The 25067-nt window shown below is 27.0% G+C and overlaps 1 long non-coding RNA gene across 1 annotated transcript in view; it reads left to right on the top strand.

Moving 5' to 3' along the window:
- Window positions 1–21685, top strand: part of LOC124419491 — a 32078-nt gene extending 10393 nt beyond the window's left edge. Inside the window, exon 2 of the long non-coding RNA XR_006940642.1 lies at window positions 21207–21685. This is a non-coding gene — a long non-coding RNA (uncharacterized LOC124419491). The remainder of the gene's footprint in view (window positions 1–21206) is intronic.
- The last annotated feature ends 3382 nt before the right edge of the window (window positions 21686–25067 follow it).

The following is a 25067-nucleotide window of genomic DNA, read 5'->3' on the forward strand; positions in this document are numbered from 1 at the left end:
AAACTTGAATAATAAATAAACGTGCAGATACAAACACACAAATACAATTTTGTCATTTAATTTTTATCACTTACTAAAAATCTCATTTTACAATTTAAATGACCTTAAACGGTAAAAGAAACTCCCCTAATTGGTTTCTAATTAGTATATGAACATCAACATTGTTACGCTTACTAAAATACACAACAATTATACAGTTAGATACGAAAAACAAAATAAAAGGAAAATAAATAAAACGTACGAATACTAGGTATATTTAAATTAACTTGTTTATGAAACTTGAAACTTTTGCTTGTCGACATTTAGGTGTTTTTTATTTTGACATATCTGTCTTTTGTTTTGTTAAGAATTGTTAATGACATTTAAAATACATTTTTTTGTAAATGTTATGTTACCATAACTACACTTTTTAATGACAATTTAAATTGTCTTTCACCTTTGCTACATCTTAAACTTGGTCGGCCCTTTATCAAATTTCAAACAAACTGGTGAAAACTTAAATATTTCCTTAAAATAATTTATTATTAACTAAGGGTCTATAATTTAGCCCGGACAGTGTTCAAGCAACAATTATTTATTTAAACTTTAAGTTAAACTAAATACTGAACTTCTTTGCATTTAAAGTTAAATAAAAACAAATTTAAACTTTTATAAAAAGCAAAAATAACATGAAAAGAATAATAACAAATAAACGCCCTCCAAACCGACAGTGTTTACAAATGAATTGGCCTTCAACATGTTCTGTTGACGTTGGTGAAAAATAGAAACTACAGCAACGAAAACAACTCCTCTAACAGCAATGATAGTAAAAACAATAAAAGAAGTAAGACTGTGACGAATCTTATTTACTCACCACCAAAAACTTGAAGGAATAAAGGATTTTCATATATTCTGTTTCTTACGTTTTTAGTTATTTAGTTTATTTTGTTATGTTCTGACCACATTTCGGATTTCTAGATACTAATGTTAATTGGTTTTTATGGTTTGATCAATTTGGATGGCTTTGCATACCAAATATTTCTAATCAGCATAAAATATTTTGAAAAAAAAAATCATTCCAATATTTATCCAACATTCTTAGATACTTAATCTACTTTGATTTCTTGGACTTTGGACTAAATATATTAGGAACAGTGATCAAATTTAAGATTCCTGTATTTGTTATTAGAAGGTTTTACCGATTTGGTAGATTTTTAGTTCATACACTTTAAACTTAAACAAATCGTCCTAGAATTTCACAAGAATTAAATAATTTTTGATCAATATTTATATATGTTACATATGGAATGACAAAATCAATATACTATCTACTAGTTTGGTGTTGGATAAGAAAAGTTTTACTCGTTAGGCCACTTGTTAAATTGAATGCATAACAAGTGTAGAAGTTTGTTAGTTGTTGTTGTTATTGTTGTTGGTAGAATACTTGTAAAGTATGTATAAAAAATCCATTACTCGTAATGTCTTTTTATATAAAGCATCGAGAAATTTTTTTGTCTGTATGTATTGGTGTCTATAAACGGCCAGTTAAATTTTCCTTCTTCTCTCATTTCTCTCTTGATTGTCATTCATTCGTGTCACTATTACTTTTTGCAATTCCCTGTAGGAAAATAAAATATATGTAGATGAAAGGACGAAGGAAGACAGTTTTATTTTTTTAAACCTTTTTTTTGTGCTTAAATAAGTAGGTGAAGGTTGGAAAAAATATTAAACTAAATAAAAAAACAACAAATAAAAATATTAAATAAAATGCAGAAATATTAAATAGGTAGAGGTTATCAGAGCATTCTTATATTGGTTATTTCTTTACGGTTTACGCCTCTAATTTAAAACGTAGATCAGGTATTCTTACATCCACCATCAGCTGTGTTGGATCAGATGCAAAACAATACTGAATCGATTTTAGCTGTTGCTTTAGAACGTAATATTTTAGGTTAACTAATGAGGCTCTGATTAAACAAGGCGGTCTTAGATTCTTCAATAGAAAATAAAATTGGTGATTATGGGAAAATCTTTTAAAACTGAATGATATTTCTCCAAATTATAAAGAGAATTTCAGAGTCAGACTGTTATCGATATATATTACAATCAAAAGGCAACGTTTTTGGACCGATTTTGACTAAGATAAGGGCGACTATATGGAGTCTAATAGGGGTTAACGGGACCTATATCTTTTCACCTAAGGGATTATCAATGAACCATAAAGGTATCATAGCAAAGTTGACCCCTATAACCCTCCCTTACCCAACCAGAAAAGAGATATATATGCCTTTCTATTTGATCTAACTATGGTCATATGAAACCTGTTTGTCACGAAAAAAAATTATAAATATCATGGACTTAAATACTTGAACTTCAATCTTTCATAAAAGAAGTTAATCTTTGAGGTTTTCCGGTACCGCTTTTTAGAAATTTCCTAAATGTCATTTTCGATTATGTATCACAGTCATGCCATTAGTTTAACAAATAACAACGTTGTAACGCTGTTGTTGTTGTTACTACAATTTACATAGTTTTCTAAAGGAAGGTATAAATAACGTATAAAATACAGTTATAGTCCATACAACACTCACCTCCCACTGGGCATGTGACAGTTAAATTATACATAGTGATGACAAAGGAGTAGAGGGGTGAATAGTATAATAGTGCTAAGAGCTTATCCAACCACTTAATATTGTTTTGTCATCATCATCGTTTTTTTTTCATCATTCTCATTTATTATTTTTTATTTTTTTTGTTGCTGCTCTTTGAGTACTATTGTTTGTTGTTTCTCTTATTGTTGCAGCAGCAATTTGCTGTATATAATTTATTTCCATATATAGTTGTGTGCAAAAAGTTGCACTAACAATGACAGTGTTGCTCATAAACTCAGTATGATTTTCATGAAAATCAACGGCATTATAAACTTAACTTTATTTGAATGGTAAAGAGAGGGTTGGCCGGTAAGAGGGTGAGAATAAGAGCTTTAGAGTGTGGGTGTTTTTTGTTTTGTTGTTTTGTAGTTGATATTGTGTGAAAATAAATTAAACTTTTTAAATGAAATTTTACAAAAAAGTGGGAAAAGTAAAACAAAATACAAAAAAATAGCATGGACGTCATACTTTATAAAACTATGTACCTATGTATACGTAACAAGTGCAACTTGCTTGTTCCTCATTATTTATAGTGGAAAAACCCTAAATTTCCACAGACTCATTCTTTAAAACTTTTAATATAATATTTCCCTAAAAGTAGAAAATACTTAAACAATTTCTTTAATGCTCTCATTTTTTCTAGCCCACTCTCCTTCATACTTACTTTCTCTATTATCTTACATTGTTTACATAATTACTTATTTGCCTTTGGCAAACATTTTCCAATTTGACAGTTTTCCTTTATTTTTCTATCTCTTTTTAATTTTTGTTTATTTTTACTCTCCATTTGCAAAAATTTTCTTATTTGACATTTAACAGTCATGCGTTTTGCCTTTTTAACAAGGACTTTTGTTTTTTGTTTTTATCCCTCTATTCTTATCATATTTTTTTTATTTAGTTTTATTTTTGTTTAGGTTTTGTTTTGATTTTTCTATTCTTAGTTATTTGCAAAAAAAAAAGCTCTTAAAGCTTTTCGTGTGAGATTTCCTTGGCAAGTTTATTTGGTTTATCTTTTTGTCCTTCCTCTTAATTTTTTTTGACATTCAACTCTACTACGTATATTGTACACTGACATTTGAACTTTTATAGAGACCTCAAATTTTATATATTTTTTCGAAGTATGAGAACTATTAATATGAACATTTTTGACATTTAAGATTTATTCTTAGATTTATTAAACGTCTTTTTGTTTGCATGTTTATGTCCTAGACATACCATCATATGTGGGAAGGACGTTTAAATTAAAAAATGGAGTTCAAGGTTTGTTTTCTTGAAAATTTCAGCAGCGTTTATGATTCGAAAGTTAACATTTTATTAAATCTGAATATTGTTATAGTATTTAAATATTTAATAAACAATTTTCTTATAGAGAATTTGCTCAGATTTTGATCAATTTTGCTCAGATTCTGAATAATTTTCATATATAACATTTACATATTTCTAAATAATTTTCTTATAAAAAGTATGGAGTAGGGGATCATTTACCACATGGGTACATCTGCCAAATTCGAATAACTAGAAAACCGAGTAATCGATTAAATTATAAATCAAAAAAATAAGTTTAAATATATTATATATGTTTTATTTTTTTTTTGTGTTTTTTACTAATGTCAATCCCCTTGTCGAATTTACCCCTGAACAATTTTCATATAGAAAATTTGCACAAATTCTAAACAATTTTATATTAGAAAATAGCTCAGATTCCGAACAATTTTGTTTTAGAAAATTTTTTCAGATTTTTTTTAGAAAATTTCTTAACAATTTTATTATAGATTTTTTTTGGGATTCTGTAAAACTTCAGAAAAATTTCTTACAGATATTTTTTCAGATTCCAAACAATTTCTTTATATAAGTATTCCCTAATTCTAAACTATTTTCTTATAGAAGATTTATACAGTTTCTAAAAATTTTTCTTATAGAAAATTTTATTAAATTCTGAATAATTTCTTATAGAAACAATTTTATACATTTTATTTCAAACAATTTTCTTAAAAAAAATTTTTTCAAATTTCTTTTGGAAAATTTTCTGAAAATCTGTCATAACGAAAATTCGCTTAAATTCTCAAAAATTTTCCTAAGAAAATATGATTTTACTTATAGAAAATTTGCCCAGATTCTAAATTAGTTTTTTGTAGAAAACTTGTGCAAATTCTTAGATTTGTAACAATTTTCTTATAGAAAGTTATTTTATATTCTGGCATCTTTAACGTAACGTTAAAGATGCCGTCTCAAGAAAATGTCTTTAATAGTTTATAGCAACTTGACTTATTGATGAAAAATGTTCAAACTAAAAATGTTGTTATGGATTAATTACTGAAATTTAATATGATTTGAGAAATGGAAATGGTAAAATTAATCATACTTTAATAAGTATAATGGTAAACAATGTTCACTTCCTTCCGTATTTCTCTTCCAATCAACCAAGTGTTATAATAATATTTATCTACGATAAAGATTTCCTATTCATATTAATATTTCTTTAATTGTATTAACTATTAAATCCATATTTTTCTTTTTCTATAGATTTATATAAGGTACCGCTAATACCTTTACTGATTTAATAATATTGATGAATATTTTAGAATAAAAATTCAATATTGTTTAGTCCAATTTATTTTTCAATTGATATAATTGTAAATGTAAATTTTTAAATTTTTATTATAATCATATGAGGGTGTGTATATCAGTCAGTACATTCATACGTATATACATTCCCTAATTTAAATTCCATTTCCTTTCATGTTTGAAAACTATGCCCAATATATAGAAAAAAATAACAATCATTTATAGATACATATACAAAAATAATCATATTATATGTATGTATGACGTATAAATAATTCTAATTTAAATAAATGTTTACTATGCCTTATTTTAGATACAAATCACAATTATTCTATAATACTTGTTCTATGGATATAAATGTATTTTGTATTTATATTTTAAATGTACTTTATCCGTTGTCTAACTATCAGTCGTTTTGTACAATCATGTTTGACGTTAAATTTTCTATATAAACTGTCCAAACTATCGATACGTCACTCACATACATACATACTACGTACATATATAAAAATATTTTAAATATTCACTTTTAAATATTCAAAAATTCAAACAAACCCGCAGATTCCTCTCTTTAGTTTTTCCCTGTATAGAAATGGAAATAGTATGAACGGTAAATGTTGAAAACAAAATAAATAAAAACCATATTATAGAATATATTTTAAAAAGCTTTCTAATACAATAGTTTTATTTTTTTATTTTATTCAAATTTAAATGTCTATACACGTTTCTTTCTGTGTTTTTGTTAAACTAAATATTACCACTAAATAAATAGTGTGACTCTATAGTAATTTGTTTATGCCGGTTTAAAATTTTATTTCTAAAATGAAATAGTTTTAGGCTTAAAGATCGCATGTCGGCAGTATTGCGGCGTTATATATACTATGTACAATGTTAATGTTTAATAAATTATTCAAATCATTTTTTATTTCAATTTAAGTTTTTTTTTCGCTATTTGATTATGCAAAAAAATATTTTTAAAATTTTTAATTTTTTGTGTATAATGTGTGCCCTTGAATTTATTGATATTAAATTATATTTTATTTATCGTTGGGGGTTTCCTCTTCAAAAGTTTGTTAAAAACAATTACATTTAAATACATTTTTTATTACAGCGAATTAGAGAAATATTAAATAGAGACTCTAAATTATAGACTAGACTATAGTTTATACTATAGACTAGACTCTAGACTAGACTATAGACTAGACTATAGACTAGACTATAGACTAGACTATAGACTAGATTATAGACTAGACTATAGACTAGACTATAGACTAGACTATAGGCATTTTTAAATATTTTACCATTAAAGCACTCATGGTCCATAGAAATATAGTTTAACTAAACACCTTTCATAACAGTAAATATTTTAAATTTTTTTCTGTAATATTCTTTTTGGGTGTTTAAATACTTTTTGTTTATTCCATTTTTTTTCTAAACGCCCCCCAATGATTATTTTTCATCAAGAGCCAATTTAATGGATCGTGATTTCGTGTGTTTTTAATGTTTTACATTAAAGGGAAAAAAGTCTTTAGACAATAGTGCTAAACTTCTAACGGTAATTTAATATGTACTTCAACTTGAATAGATAAATATTTTAAAGTTGTTTTTTTATTTTTTTTTTACTTTTTGGGTTTTTTTCTTTGAGTGATTTGTTGTAAAATGAAGATTTATTCAAGTCACTTATTTAAGTTGAATTTGGCATTTTTTTAGTTTTCATTCTTTTTAATCAGTGTTATATTTATGATGATCACGCACCAAAAGTCAAATAAAATAATGTTGAAGTTGTATATAAAATTTGTCTGTTGTGACTTTAATGAAGGTGCTGGTGCTGCTACACGTCTGCTCGCTTTTTTAAATTAATTTATAGGGCTTTTGGGTATGAAATTAAATTTATTATAAAAACACTTTTACTTTTTTGTGGCTTCCTTTTTTTATTTGCTTAAACATGGGATGTAAATATGGTTTATTTAATGTTTTAAATAGTTCGTTTTTATTATTTTAAAGTGAATGTAAAAATTAGTTTATTTTTTAGAGAAATGTTGCTGCAGTTTTTGTGTATAAAGTATAATATATAATTTTTAAAAATCAAATTTAATTAGTTGTATTAAACATTATTGGAAATACTTTTTTAAAAATTAATTTTTTTAAATTCAGAATAAATTTTTTTCTGTAGTTATGTCGAAATCAATTTTAAACGGATATTTAGTAGTACTGAACCTTTCAAATTATGTTCAAATTCCAAAAATTTTAAAAACTCTGTAATATTTTATTTAAATATTATATTTAAAAAACTCTGAAATATTTCACCATCGCTTATAAAACTGATTCTATATAATGCGACCAGTTTTTTATTTAAAATTTAAAAAAGTTTTTAAATTTGATCCCCTCCATTAACTTATCACTTAAATTGTTATATGTATATGTGTATTTTTAATATCTAGTGGTTTGCGTGCCTTAAAGTTTTTCTTTTCATGTGTGTTTTTTGTTATTTTTTTTGGTAATAAAAATTACCAAACATTTGTTATACACTTGTACTCTCTTACCCCAGATAATATAATTTTATGTAGTTTTTGAGGGGCAAAATTGAGGATTTTTTAAATCCATTTGTATCACAATGAAATATAAATTGTTTTTAGTTGGTATAGGTCAGTGTTGCCATGTGTTAAATGATGATGTCTGCTAATTGTTTATAAGAGTGCGCAAAATTTAAAGAAAAATTTCAGAAGGAGACAGGCAAAATCTTTCACATCTTATTTTATTTTTGAATATGTAGTTTGAAAGAAATACAAACCTGCACCGAACCTTATGCTATAGCATACCAGCGCTTTAGGTGAGATTCGAACTAACAGAAAATCCAAATATGTAGTAGCAGTCCATAGAAAGAAAAACTACAAAATATCCTTTCCTACAAATTTTCATTAACTAATTACTCTCAATGTTTAATTGTACCTTTCTTCGATATTCGATATTATAAAAAAGCCCCCCCCATCCCATTTGACATCCTTTATTTCATGTTTTAAGGTTCAGTCTTAAAGAAAATCCAAAAATTCATTTCTTTTTTCTAAGTTTATTATATTAAATTCGTAAAGTACCTTTTGAAGAACAAAAGAGTACCAAAAAGTCCTCCTTACATAATCCGGGCTCTACAGTCCTTATTTCCTATTTCTAGGTTCAATTCTATAGAAAATTCAAAAGGTACCTTATTCAACCCGAAAAAGTACTAAAAAATGCCAATTTTTTTGGTTCTCATTTACTCTGAGACCTATGTACATGGTGAATATCCGGGACATACACAGTTTAATCCCTAAACTGTTGCTCTGTTAAAAAAAAAACAAGTACAATAACAAAATTTACTGTATACACATACAGACAGACGGACATGGTTAAATCGAATCCGATATCTATAGGCTTTATAGAATCGGAAAATAAAATTAAAGAATGAAAAAAATGTGATTTTCGGTATTGGTCCTTTAATAGGGACTTATATCTTTCTTATATTTTCTTTCGTTGAAACCTCCCTAGTATTTTAGTTAAGTTTTTGTATCACAAAAAATAAAGCTCTTTTTTAGTTACCTTCCAAAAATGGTTTTCAAATTTTTCCTTTAGATGTCGCTAATGAGCATAAAAAGTTTTTTTTATAATTTATAGAAAAATACGTTACTAAGAACACATAGTATATACGCATGTACATTTAATCCCTAAAACTACCCAACAACTTAAACAATTTTAAACTAAGAACTGTCTGGAGGCACATCAGCAATGTAAAAGAAAAGCTTTTTTTATAGAATTTAAGGATAAAGCTTTTTTTGAGGGTACAAAATAAAATTATAAAAAGCTTCGACAAAAACTACACTAACTACATCTACAACCTGTTGCGTATAAACAAGTGCAGTGCTATATTGTAAATACTATACCAAATCTTTCATTCCTTTCATTAGAGTAAGGGCATTTTTTAATTGAAAAAAATCTTTTTTTGAAAATTTCAATAAATAATGTAGATTTAAAAAATGTTTTTTTTTTTATTTTTTTTTTAATTTTTCAATTTAAATTTATTGTTATTTAACTAATTAATTTTTATAATATTTCTGTTTAGCAGCTATTATAGAAATCTACTAAATAATTTCTTTCCAGCTTGTACCTTTTCAATCTAAAATTATCGTGAAAAATTACAATAGTCATGCTATTAACTATTTGATTCTGTTTATAACGTCATTTCCACTAATAATTATTTATTACTGACAATAAATATAGTTAATTGCCATCAAATATAGAAGTAATTCCATTAACCCGTTAATTAAAATTAAATTAGCAATTTTAATGGTATCAAATTACTTTTAGTATTTGTATCTGATTGATTTATATTTAAAATTTCAATAAAATTCACCTGAAGTTTAAATTGAATATCATTTGATATAATAGTTTTTTTGTTAAAATTTCATTATTTTAAAATATAAATTAATTTAATTTTAACTTTTTATTAATGTTATATGTAATTTCTTTTTTTTTGCAGGTAAATTGATATAATTTTAGAAGATCAAAATTCATAGTAAGTTTTTTCTTAAGTTATAATTATTTTAGAAACTATATTAAATCACGTTGAGAAAGTTATTGATAAAATTTAAAATTTTTAAAAGCTGTGTGCTTCGCTACCCTTATCCCCTTTTAGAGATTTTTATCTTGGTTCTAGATTCAATATCAAAAAGCTATGATAGTTTCTTTTAATCAGGATAATGCATGTTTAATTTTCAACCTGAAATTCGTAGCAAACAGACTAGTGAATAACAAAAAAAAAAAAAAAAAAAAAAAAACAAACTTTTGGTACTTTTTTTCCTTCTCATTAAAGGAACAAAAATATATATTCCTAAAAGATACATGGAGTGCAACAAATACAGTTTTTAGCCGTTTATCCCCTTATGGGGCCGAATTTACAAAAAAGTACAAAATTGAACAAGTATGAGTGTTATATTCGGCTATGCCGAATCTTATATACCGACCATCAAACCTCGTTTGACTCGAATGAAACTTACTTATGTCGAATTTCATCTATATACTCGTATTTTCTGAAAGGGACCTTATATGGGGGGTAGGGTTAATCATGGACCGATCCTCCTAAAAAAAAAGATATATTTAGACTCGTATGAAACTTACTTATGTCGAATTTCATCTATATACTAGTATTTTTAAGCCAGTAATGAGTGTTAAAGTGATTTTCTTAAGGGGAACTTATATGGGGGTAGGGTCCTACAAATTTTCATTAACTAATTACTCTCAATGTTTAATTGTACCTTTCTTCGATATTCGATATTATAAAAAAGCCCCCCCCCCCATCCCATTTGACATCCTTTATTTCATGTTTTAAGGTTCAGTCTTAAAGAAAATCCAAAAATTCATTTCTTTTTTCTAAGTTTATTATATTAAATTCGTAAAGTACCTTTTGAAGAACAAAAGAGTACCAAAAAGTCCTCCTTACATAATCCGGGCTCTACAGTCCTTATTTCCTATTTCTAGGTTCAATTCTATAGAAAATTCAAAAGTTACCTTATTCAACCCGAAAAAGTACTAAAAAATGCCAATTTTTTGGTTCTCATTTACTCTGAGACCTATGTACATGGTGAATATCCGGGACATACACAGTTTAATCCCTAAACTGCTTCTCTGCTGCAATTATGGACCGATCCTCATAAAAGAAACTTACTTATCTAGAATTTCATCGCTATATTCGTATCTTTATACAAGTTATGACTGTTTAAGCTGCTTTTCGAGGGGCCACTTGTATGGGGGACCGATATTGCCCATTTTTAATACCAAACAAACCTATGAGAAATATTTGTGAAAAATTTCAACACTTTAGTTCTTTTCATTCGGACTCTATCGTGCTTTCAACAGACAGACGGACAGACATGGCTAGATCGTCTTTGAATTGAATGAGGACCCAGAATATACATACTTTTGTGGGCCTATGACCAATATTTCGATGTGTTATAAACGGAATGACAAAATCAATATACCCCCATCTTTTTTTGATGGTGGGTATAAAAAGTAAAATATACATTTTGAAGCACTTTAAGCTTTAAGCAGGTTTTGTACCATTTTTAATTTAGGAGATATGAGGTTATCAAATTTATAACCCTTTCATAAGATACAATTTTCGTCATTCACGTTCCTTTTCGTCATTACTTAATTACATGATTGGCCATACAGAAATTAAAATGCGAATTACACAAGCTGTATGTAATTCAGTTTGAATTATACATGTCATCTCTAATTTTTTATTTGTGTATTTATTATAATCAGCTGTTTCTGAAAGAGATACAAATAAATAAAAAATAAATTACTTAATTTGTATAAATTTGTAAATAATTGTCAAATTCACAAACTGTGAAAAAAATTTAATTTGAAAAATTTTTATGACACACAACGATACGACATCGATTGTGAATTGGACAAATGTAACATATATATTACGAATGTGTCGTATAAACGGGTTAATTGATTATTGCAATTCGGAGGCCAAAGTAATTTAACTATAGTTAGTTGGTTAGTTAGTTAATTAATTGGTTAGTTAAAATGAAATCTTCTATTCTTAAAATCAAATCTTCTTCTCTTAAAATGTTTTAGCTTTAGCTGCTTTCTATTTAATTTCTTGTGTTATGACATTATTCTTTAACTCCTCATTTTTTTTTTGCTTCAGAAATTAAAATTTTGGAATTCTTAATGAGATTACGTATATTTCTTCTGCGCGCTGGCTCTTGTCATTCTTTTGAAGAGTGATGACGGTAATAACGATTGTTGTCAGTCATTTTGATGGGTACAAAAGATTAAGCAAATATTTGCAATAATTGCAACTACTCATCATTTAATAAGCTGTGAGTTACTTCCGGCTATTAAAATTTAAACATACGTTCCCCAAGGTGACAGTTACAAGTTTTAATCGGCATGTCTGAATGCTAAATAATTGTAAATTTATTCAGATGCATAACAATAAAAAGCAATAATTATTTGTTGAACGAAAATTAACTGATTTTGTTCAATTTAAAATAATTTAATTTATTGTTTACTGTTAAATGCAATAGCCTGACTGGGAATACATTTCCAAAAACATTTTTGTTTAACAGAATTTTTCTATATGCATATATAAATATAAAATAATGTTACCCAGTGTTAATCAAAGAACTTGTTAAAATTGCAAAAAAAAAAAAATAATTAAAATATCCGCATCGCCAAAGACAAAGAACGAAGCAAAAAAATAATAAAAGTAAAAACTATAAAAGAAATGATTAATTATTTTATAAAAGAGTCAAGCGAAATTATTGAATTTCACAGGTTTTTAATTGTTTTTTTTTTCATCATAATTCGCATAATTATTTATGTATTTGTTAAATAATAAAATAAACAAAACAAAAACTTATAAATACGTTTTTGTTTTGGCTAAAAGAATGAAAGAAACACTTGAACAAATTGAAAACTACGATTTCAAACATACTATTATAACCTGGTTTTGTTTTTCAATAGTGGTTGTTATTTCGCTTTAATAATTATTTTTCACTATTATAATATTTTTTTTTAATTCTTTTAGGTAAAGAATTTGCAATACACTTAAGTGTTATATGACCCAATTCTAATAAGTTACTAAAAATAGTAAAAATATAAAAACAACATCCGTAAGAAAATTTTAGCAAAAAATAATTCGATTTTTGTCCATAAAGCAGGTAATTAAGTTTTTTATTTGTGTTTTGTACTGTGTAAATATTTTGAATACTTTTTTTAAATAATGAAATTTAAATTAGATGCATTTGTTTAGCATTATATTTTCGCCAATATGTGTATATTCTTAACTCTTTTATCTGTCTCTGATGTAAGGAATGGTTCAAGTTTAGGTAAAGAAATTTAATGGAACTAAAACAAGTAAGGTTCTATATTCGAATTAGGGTTCTATAAATCGACTTTCGAACAATCGACTTTTTGTCGAAAAAAGTCGAAGTCAACTATTTTGTTCCAAAAAAGTCGATAACTCGACTATCTGTCTGTGAAATAGTTGAAAATCGAAAAAAGTCGAAAATCGTCGACAAGTCTGAAATAGTCAAAAAGTCTAAAATAGTCATAAAGTCGAAAAAAGACAAAAATAGTCGAAAATGCGAAAAAGTCTAAAAGTCGAAAATAGTCGAAAAGACGAAAAAAGTCGGAAAAAGTCGACTATTATGTTAAAAAACAGTAAATACAAATTCTATTAGAAAATATTAAAAAAAACATACCAGTCTAAAAGGAAAAAGTACCACAAAGAACGCGTTTGTTCATAAAAAAGTACCTTTTGAAAAATTAATAAAAAGTACCATAAAGTCCACTTTTATAGGTTCTTACGAAATCCGGGTTAAACATGCCTAATTTCAGACTTAAATCGATTACTAACTAAATAACCAACTAACTAATCAACTACCTACCTAAATATCTACCTATCTAACGAACTAACGAACTAACTAACTAACTAACTAACTAACTAACTAACTAACTAACTAACTAACTAACTAACTAACTAACTAACTAACTAACTAACTAACGAACTAACGAACTAACGAACTAACTAACTAGCTAACTAACTAACTAACTAACTAACTAACTAACTAACTAACTAACTAACTAACTAACTAACTAAGTAACTAACTAACTAACTAACTAACTAACTAACTAACTAACTAACTAACTAACTAACTAACTAATTAACTATCTCATTTTGTATTTTTTTATTCTTAAATAAAATTAAAATAACAAAAAAATAGTTTAACAGTTTACCCCATTCCCTCATTCATTCAATCGTTAAAAATTACTTATTTAAAACTGAGAAAATTGTTATACTTTTTTTACACTACCTTCTTATACCATTTTAATGTTCCTTATCTTACAATGTAGTTCAGAAAATGTTAAAGAACTTTAAAGAAAATTGTTTTGCACTTAAAGACCTCACCGCAGACAAGCGTAAATACTAAAACGCTCAGTGTCAAAGTGACAATAGTTCAGTTAAAAAAAAAACACATTCATTCATACTAATACACTTCATACCAATACACTTAAAGTATGTCTATCTTCAGTAAGTATCTTATGAATCTCATTATAAAGGTTATTCTAGCATATACGAGTGAGAAACATACATATCTTTGTATCTATGCTCGTACTTAAAATACTTTGATGGTTTAGCTTTTGTTTTAATGTTACAGGTTTTTTCGTGTTTTTTTATTTACTTTTTTCATTTCTTTTTTTTCTTTTCTGGCAAACAACTATTTAAGAATTGTTCTATATGTTTCGGCTTCGTTTTTTACTACTCTGCATTTAGTTTCCATTTCGCTGAACAGTTAAATACCAAAAATTTTGTTTTTATTTGTTACTCTTATTTAGTAAAAAAATATTACAATATTTTCTTGTTTTAAAGGTTTTTGTGGCAAAGTATAAAAATATTTTTCTCTATGATTCATCATTAATTAAAATGATGAATTTTTGTGTTCCATTTATTTATTTTTGTTTTTTTCACCTCATCTTTCGGTGTTTTTATGTCTTAATACCGCTGCCACTCTATTAACGCTTCTTTTTTTTGCATTTTTAGGTTTGGTACTATGGCCTTCTTTAGTTTAGTTTTTTTGTTTGAATATTTCTAATTCATTATTTTAGCAAAATTATACTATCGATAGACTGTCTAGATAGCTGAATTGATAGAAGCGAAAACAAACGCATCATTAAATTAAAAAAAATATATATATCTACATTTAGAACTAGTATCATAAATTTAACGGAAATCACCAAATTAAATACACTCGAAAAAAACAGATAGTATATGACAAATGATGAAATTCAGCATGATTAAAAAGAATGGTTTATTGTCGGGTCAGAATCAGTTTCTGAGTCGTCTATCTGTTAGAAGATGTAAACTTTTCACTTACTCTTATTTTGATCCAAGAACAAACAGTATTGAAAATGGTTGAAATCGGTCCATTATTTCGCCTAACCCCCATACAACCGTATCACCGAATAGGGCCTTTGAGCTTATAATTATGTACTTTAAATGTTCTATTATGGCAAAACATAGTTTTATAAAACTTTAAATGATACTACAGATTTTTGTAATGATCCGGCCTCATTTGACTCCCATACAAATTCCCCTACAGAATATGACTTGAAGATCAAAATTCACTCTTAAAACACGATTAAATTCTTCATAAATAACTTTGAAGTAGACGCAAATTCCTCTACCAATATTTTTAACGCATATCTCGGAAATTGTAACTTCGTCACCTATAAAAATATATTTGGAAAAAATGGGCGGAATGGCAATAGCGGGCGTGGCAACTTAGAACCATATGAATTAAATACAAAAATTTAATCTAGAAAACTAATAGAACTAGATTTTTAAATTTTTCCACCAAAAACTTTAATATTTATCTGAACGTTTTGGAGAAAAAAAGACGGATTTTGGCAACTGTAACTTTGATACCCATAAAAATATTTTTAAAAAAATGGGCGGAATGGCTAAAGCGGGCGTGGTAACATATATCCGTATGAATTAAATTTTTAAAATTTTGCACGAAGAACTTTAACATTGATCTGAACATTTGTGAGAAAAAAGGCGGACTTTCATCAGGAGCAGATTTACATTACCCATATGAATTAAGTAGAAAAATTCTAAGAAACTATTGAGCAAGAATTTTCAAATTTTACATAAAAAAATTGACATTAATATGAACATTTAAAGGAACATTGGCGTAGTTTCAATTGGGAGAATGGCAGCTTTTTTATTTATATTGCTTTTAGGGTATCAAAGCGCACTGGTTATCTATAAAACTAAATTATATCAGTAATTGTAATATGCACACAGGTAAAAAATTAGAAAGGGAAGCTATTTCAACGGCTCCGAATTTTGTTTAAACTTTTGTGTTGTATTTAATTATAAAATCAATCATACTCTATCTCTTTCTATATAACACCGTAAACTCTCTCTCTTCCTAAAATCTTAGGCAATTTTTCTATATTTTGACAAGTTATGTCAAAATGACAAGAACATATGCAAAATAACTGACAGTAAAAAAATAAAATTTTAATCAAGCAAAAAAACTGCTGATTATTTTCTCATAGAATTTAAAAAAAAGTAATAAAAAATCAAGAATTTTAAACAACCTGCCTAAGTCATATAAAAACAAAAAAAAAAAAAAAAACGCAAATGGAAATGCTGACTAAACGTATCAACACTCAAATGTAATTAAAACAAGTAGGAAAGTATAGTCGGGCATGGCCGACCATATGATACCCTACACCATGAGTATATTTTTACAATTTTTACTTTTATAAAATTTTTATTTTTTGTAAAGAAACTTTTATGTTGAATATTACCATAATTCCAAAATATTTAAGCCATTTATTGATAAAAAACTAAAATTTCTAAATCAGGCTTTATATAGGTCAAATATGGGCCGATCCTCGGTAAATTTGGGAAAAGGATATATTTCTAAATAACAGTTAGTTTTGTTGAGTTTCATTGCGATACAAATGGTTACAAGTCAATTTTAGACGTTTAAGACATTTTTTGAAGGGGGGTTTGTATGGGGGCTAGGGTCAAATATAGGCCGATCCTTACGAAAATCTGCAGTATCATTTATACTTATATAAAACTTATTTGTGCCAATTTTTAGAGAGATAGCAGAATATTTGACGTAATTATAGCATAAAAAGTTCAAATCGGGAGGTACGGTTGTATGGGGGCTAGGTGAAATAATGGACCGATTTCAACCATTTTCAATAGGCTTCGTCCTTGTGCCAAAAAACATGCTTGGTCCAAATTTCATCAAATTATCTTGAAAATTGCGGCCTGTATCTTGCGCACAAGGTTTACATGGACAGCCAGCCAGCCGGACAGACGGACGGACGGACGGACATGTCTTAATCGACTCAAAAAATGATTCTGAATCGATCGGTATACTTTAAGGTGGGTATTGGACCAATATTTTTGTATGTTACAAACATCAGCACAAACGTATAATACCCTCCCCACTATAGTGGTGTAGGGTATAACAACTACAAACACACAAACAACAAAACATTTTATATGTAGACTTTTTTCTATAGAAAAAAATGTTAAATGTCTTCTTTATGGTGTCTGTTTTTTATTTTACTATAATTTTCTTTTACACTTTATTTTTTAAATATTTATACTTAAACTACCTGACCAAATACACTTAAACTTAAAGCTAAAAACAGCAGCAGCAACATAATAATATAACAACAAAAAAGAAAAAAAGTAATAATTTTCTAAATACTTATTTACTTTTATAAAAGATTATAGAAAAATTCAAGAAAAATATTTCTTAGTGAGCGTGTGGTTAGTTAAGCAGCGTGCAGCTTTTATTGTGTTTATTGTGGCGAAGTCACTACTATAAACAGACAGCTAAACCGACACACTGGAACTCAATACATATTATAAAATGTGTATGTATTTGTCCGTATAATTGGTCAATGACCCCTGTGTGTGGTGCGATGGTCAGTCAGCAGTATTTTATATGTCTTTATACACGTTTTTAAAATGTATTTTATTTTAGTTCAAATCGTTTGTATACGAAATAAAACTTATTAAGAAAACAAGTGCAAAATTATAAATGCATTTTTAGTGAGTTGACAATAACAAAAATTGTTGTAGCATTTTATATAATTTTAATCGGGTGTCTTATTTTTCAAAATCGATTTTATTTTATTTATAATTTTGTTTGGATTGTTTGTTAAAAAAATAGTATTTTTTATAATGATGAAGAGGCAGTTTTTATTTAAAAGTTAATAGTTAGTGCAATTTTAAAATATTATGATTTTTAAATTGTAATAATATAAGCAAAAACTGTAATATGTAATACATGAAAATCAGTCGTAATTACGAGAAACAAATTTTGAAAGAATAAATTTTCATAGACTTCCGGTTTATGGTTTAGTTCACTATAGTTTAGACTATAGTTTAAGTACTTGGCTATAGTTTATACTAAAATCTAGTCCAGACTATAGACTTGGTTAAAATACGGACTATAGTTTTAGCTAAAGTCTTCGCTATAATCAAGACTAAAGTTCTTGGTTATAATCCAGATTATAGTTTTCGCTATAGTCGTCGCCATAGTTGAGACCATAGTATTGGATATAGTCTTTGCTTTAGTATTTACACAGTCCATATCATAGTCTTCACAATAGTCAAGACTGAAATCTTATTGTTCGTACAGACTTGGCTGTAGTTAAGGCTACTTTGTAGACTATAATAGTCTTGGTTATAATATGAACTATGGTTATATTCTGTACGATAGTCCATACTATAGTTCAGAGCATAGGCTATATTGTTCACGATAGTATAGATTATAGTTTTGGCTCTAGTCTTCACTATATTCTGCACAACTGATCTGAATCTAGTCCAGATAAAAGTATTATACTATTATCACACTATGGTATTAACTAAAGTCCAGACCATACACTACAAAATATAATCCGTACAAAACTTAGTGAAAAAATCTCGAAATTACTTTTATTCGTAATATGTACGAATATTTCGTGCATATTAAGAAATATCTAATCAATACAACAATATCGTGGTGCATACCTACAGTATTATACATATGTTTTGATGTTTGTACCGATCGATTCAGAATCATTTTTGGTTATAGTCCGGACTACACACTACAATTTTAGTTTCTTCCTGAATTATACACTTGGATGTAGGGTAGATTATGTACTTGGCTTTAATATCCACACTATGGTAATAACTAAACTCTAGACTATAATAATAACTACAGTCACAACTATAGTGTTTGTTGTAGGCCAGATCATACACTACAAAAAAATCCGTACTTAACTTTGTGAAAAAAATCTCGAAATTACTTTTTTTCGTAATATGTACGAATATTTCGTGCATAATAAGAAATATGAATAAGAATATGAAATAGATTTATAACAATTAAAACAATATCATGGTGCATTGTGGTATAATGAACGTCATCATACCCTACATCACTACAGTATTATACGTATGTGTTGATGTTAGTGCCGATCGGTTCTGAATCATTTTTGGTTGTAGTCTGAACTACGCACTACAGTTTTAGTTTCTTCCTGGATTATACGCTTGGATGTAGTGCAGATTGGTTTTAGTCTTTAAAATAGATTTGCTCGCAGTCTAGATTCTTGGATATATGTAGTCATTGTTAAAGTCATAACTATTTAACTATATTTAGCTGAGTAACTTGTTATAGTTATCAATTTTAAAAAAAATCCAAATATATTTAATTTATGGTTGTCTTCCTTAGATATTTTTAAACATTCATCATCTTAAAGAATTCAAATACTGTAAAGATAACTTATGTTATTAAATTTTACTTCTATACAGTCACAGTCAGTAGTCAATCTTCTAAAAGATATTTAAACATTTAATAGAAAAAAAAACAGTTATTACATGTTATTAAAAGCGCATAGTAAAATTTATATATCTCCGAGAAATGTTGGAATGAAAACCAGAAACAACGACAAAAGAAAAAAAATTATAAGAATAAATAATATTCTTGTATTGTTTACGATGATGTCAATGATGACAAAAAAAGTTAAATACAAAAATAACTATAAATTAATATCAAAAACAAGAAGATAATTTAAATATAACGGTTGTGCTGAAACATGGCTTTTTGGATTTACAGAAATAAAAGAAAAAGTTATTTAATATATAATAAACATTTTTTTGTTAGATTATTATTAAAAGATTAATAAATTTGTGTAGAAGAGAATTTAACATTTAACAATAAATTATTAAAAAAAATTATTTAATAAGAATGTTGTTATACCCTACACCACTATAGTGGTGCTGATGTTTGTGACATACAAAAATATTAGTCCAATACCCACCTTAAAGTATACCGATCGATTCAGAATCATTTTTTGATCCGTTAAAGACATGTCCGTCCGTCCGCCTGTCCAGCTGGCTGTCCATGTAAACCTTGTGCGCAAGGTACAGGCCGCAATTTTCAAGATAATTTGATGAAATTTGGACCAAGCATTTTTTTGGCACAGGGACGAAGCCTATTGAAAATGGTTGAAATAGGTCCATTATTTCACCTAGCCCCCATACAACCGTACCTCCCGGTTTTTATGCCATAATTACGTAAAATATTCTATTATCTCTCTAAAAATTGGCACAAAAAAGTTTTATATAAGTATAAATGACACTGCAGATTTTCGTAAGGATCGGCCCTTATTTGACCCTAGCCCCCATACAAACCCCCCTTCAAAAAATGTCTTAAACGTCTAAAATTGACTTGTAACCATTTGTATCGCAATGAAACTCAACAAAATTAACTGTTATTTAAAAATATATCCTTTTCCCAAATTTACCGAGGATTGGCCCATATTTGACCTATATAAAGACTCATTTATAAATTTTTGCTTAATATTTGCTTAAATATTTTGGAATTATGGTAATATTCAACATAAAAGATTCTTTATAAAAAATTAAAATTTTTAAAAAATATGCTCATGGTGTAGGGTATTATATGGTCGGCCATGCCCGACTATATTTTCCTACTTGTTTTTTAGTTAAATTATGAATAGAACAATAATTGGCCATTTTGTTAAAAATTTCACAGAAAAAATAAAATAAAAAGATCTGTAAAGTATAAAGAGCCTTTGTAAACTGAATTTTAATATAAACTTACATATATATGTAATAAAACTAAAGGTTGTGCTCTTTATGCTCCATTGTGCTCGAAATAGACTGGCAAATGGAGGGAAAGGTTTATAAAGATTTCACTCCAGATATCTTTGAAGATAATCTTGATTTTTGTTTAATTACATTTTAGTTTAAGTTTATCGCTCTTTAGTTCAAAATACTTGTTACGACTACACAGATTTTTGTAATTATTTACTGTCATTTAGTTGTTTTTTTATTTCAAACATTAATTATTCTTTTTCTTAATGACATTTAATAATATTTTCTCTCTCTTTATTTTCTCTTCCATATACTTTCAGGTAATTATCTGGCAAAAAGTATGTTAACACTGTTGCATATTGTTAAAATGTTTTGAAAAGATTTACATACGACAGATAGAGATACAAACATGCTCACATCATATACAACATACAACTTTATTAAAATATTTCTATAAAATAAAGCAAAAAGACACATATGTACAAGAAACAAGGTAATTATAATGGTATTTAGAACAGCATGAAAAGGAATTATGATTTTTTATTCTAGATTTTTTGTTTTAAAAATTACATAAAATACTAAAAGAAGCCATAGAAACAAATAATAATACTCTGAACAAAAAAAAAAAATAAAATAAATAAATAAAATTTCTATATGATGTACTATTAATGAAGAATAGAAAACATTAGACATTAGTTTAAGATGATCATAATAACGTATAACAATTATAATTATTATTTTATGTTGACAATTATGTTTTCTCTAAATTAAATGGTAAATAAAGAAAAACTGCAAAAAACAATAATTAGATACAATTTAGAACAAACATTTATCTTTTTGTATTCATTACATCTTGTTCTAATTTGTTTAAACATTTATTTAAATACAAAATCTTTTCAAATTGTTGTAGTTATTTTTTATAATCATTACTATTGCTGTAGCAGCAATATATTATAATAACAAACATGTCTAAATGAAAGTTAAACAAAATTACCTATATGACTAACGGAGCTAACAAACAACAACAAAAAAATATTATAAATATTAACATTTATAAGGTTTGCGTGTCACTTGGCACTGTTTGTCGTTAAATTGAGTTTAAGATTTGATGTTTTCTCTGTAACCTTAGAGGTTATCTATTTAAACATATTTGCTATAGAAATAATATCAGCAATAATTAATTTAAAGTTTTGGTAAATTAAATTTAAACTGCAAATCATATGAATGTTGTCTGTTGGGACAGCTTTGTTGAATCTAAAATGCTCCTCACCTTAATTCAACTTTAACATGCCATACATTTGGGTAATGCATTAAACATTAAATGAGAACACCTTACTTTTCAATGACTACTACTAACCGTTGTGAACCGTGTGCACAACTTTTAAGTACTTTTATAATCGCTTACATATTGTTAGATACGTAAGTACTTTGTTTTTGCTAGGCCGCAGCCAGGAGTAGGCAACAATTTGCTAGCAAACTTTGTTTAAAACTTTCTCTACGTCTTGAAACATAAATCCATATAAATTTTAATAATATTAAAAAATTTAACATTCAGACTTCTCTTCAAGAATAAATAATAATATTTATTTGAAAAATAAATATAATATGTATTCTCTTGAGTACATAAGGGATAAATTTAACAAATAAATCAAAATATTCTAATTTTTTTTTATTTGAAGAATATTTTCCTAATGGAAAAACTGGACACGATTTTCTTTTATGGTGTTAAAAAATGGTATGAATTCAAGTAATCAAGTATTTAATTAATATTGTGACATTGCATGCACTTTGGTTTACAAGGAACAACTTAAATAAGTACTTACAAATAGAAAGTTGAAAAGTCGTTCTGATTTTTACCGTATCTAATGCAATGTTAATGAAAGTTAAGGATAACAACACTAATTTATTGTTACGTCATTTTGAATTTCATGTCAATAAGGTGTCATTTCTACGAATTTTTGAAGGGGACCATATATGAGGCATAGGGTCAATTGGGTACTGATTGGTATAAAATGAGATATAGACCTTTTGGTTCGCACAAATCTTGTTTATATAGAATTTTACAGATTTAATCTAATTTTTGAATCATTAATGAGCATTAAAGTCATTATATGGGGACAAATTATGGACAAATTCTACTAAAATTTAAGAAAATGTTTCTAGTTCCTATAAAACTATAAGTCGAATTTTATTGTTATATACTTATGCTTCTTAAAGTCAGTTAATAGCATTAAGGTCTTTTTCTGAAGTGGAGGGTAGGGCCAATTATAGATCGATCTCTATAAAATTTTACGAAAATATTTAGGTATCTGTAAAATATGCTCCTGTGGAATTTCACCGCTATAGATGTTTCTTTCAGATAGTTAGGAGCATTAAAGTCGTTTTCAGAAGGGGACTTTATATGGGGTAGGTTCAATAATGGTCCTATCGTTATAAAATTTAACAAAGAAATTTAGGTTCCTATGAAGCATGTTTGTGCTGAATTTCACCGCTATAGACGCTTTTTTATGTTGCACCAGTAATGAGCAATATAGTCATTTTCTAAAGAGGGCGAGGCGAAATCGTGGACCGTGCATCAACTCAAAGTATTTGTGCAAAATTTCAGTTCACTAGCTACTTCCATTTGGACTCTATTATGCTTTCAACAGACATACGAATGACTACAACGTCTTGGAATTTAATAAGGAGCCAGAATATATATATTTTTATTGGTCTTAGATAAATATTTCAATGTGTTACAAACGGAATGACAAAAACATAAAAGTCTGCATCAATAAAAGGAGAATTAGTTAACATTTTTGAGTCCTATCGTGTTTCCAACCGATAGATAGACGTACGAACAGATAAACGGTTATAACTACTTTTGAGGATCCAAAGTAGCTACGTTTTATATATAACCTTTTTATATAAATTAGTTTTAATTGGCATACCTCCCAAATCCGAGTTGCATGATAATGATCAATATAAATTCACTATTTTAACATGTATAAATTCATATAATTTCAGCGATATTGGCATTTATATTATAAATATACATATGTATGTACATTAGAGGGTCCCGAGGAACAGCCTTTTTAAGAATTTCATATATCAATTGAAAATCCAATTTTTTCGAAAAGGGTCTTAAAAATTCCGTATTATTGAGCTAATTACGAGAAAACTAATTTTTATATAATATTTATGGTTCACAAAATGATTCTTAGTAAGTTGGAGCGGAATATTATTTTCGCTTTTTATCGAAATGAGTGTTAATAGACCATTTCAGAATTTATTAGTATTTTTGGTATGTTGTGTGCCTCTAATAATACAATAAAAGTCGTCTGCGGATCATTAATACACTAATAAAAGGATTGCAGAAAATTTTAGAGGTATTCATCGTTTTAGAGGTTTGCCTCCTAAAAAGTGATCCACAGGACACCCTCATGTACATATAAATGGATTACAAATTAAATAATGTGTGTGATCTCTGTAAAAAAGAAATAAGCTATTTGATTATTTAATTAAATCTATGTACTTAGAAAAAAATACATTTCCAATAAAGAGTTCCTCGAATAACATTTTCCACATTTATTTAAAAAAAGGGACATAATTATTTGTGGTGCATTTTTTTGTCAATTAGGGTAAAAATAATTATTTTCGTATACTTTATATAAAAAATATATATATATTTTATCTCAAGTAAATACAGATTTTTTTTAATTCACATTTTAAACATTGACATATAAAAATAGAATATAAAAAATTGTTTAATTTCAGTTTGTTTTATTTTTTATCGTTTGAAAAATGTTACAAAAACGGGAAAAAGTAATTATTTAAATTTCTTTTTTGCTTAAGTTGATTTGGGTGTAATGAAATCTTTTTTTAAAGGCAACAACAAAAAGTAAACAATATAATGATATGATCTTTTAAATGAAAATAAAGCGAAAAAAATATTAGCAACATTTTTTTTGCCACAACTCAGTTGCAAAATAAAATACTAAAATTAAAATGTATGTCAAAATGTTGCAAATACAGTTTAAACTCAGATAAACGGAAAGAAGATTGCTAAAAATAAGAATCGACTAAATGAAATGTAGAAAAATGAGTTTAAATTTACAAAGTAATGAGGTAAACTAATGCAAACAGCAGCCAGAAACTGGCAAAAAAAAACCTCAACTTAATAGAATCATTTTAAAAAAACA

Source organism: Lucilia cuprina, chromosome 4 (assembly GCF_022045245.1).
Source record: "Lucilia cuprina isolate Lc7/37 chromosome 4, ASM2204524v1, whole genome shotgun sequence".
Classification (NCBI taxonomy): Eukaryota; Metazoa; Arthropoda; class Insecta; order Diptera; family Calliphoridae; genus Lucilia; species Lucilia cuprina.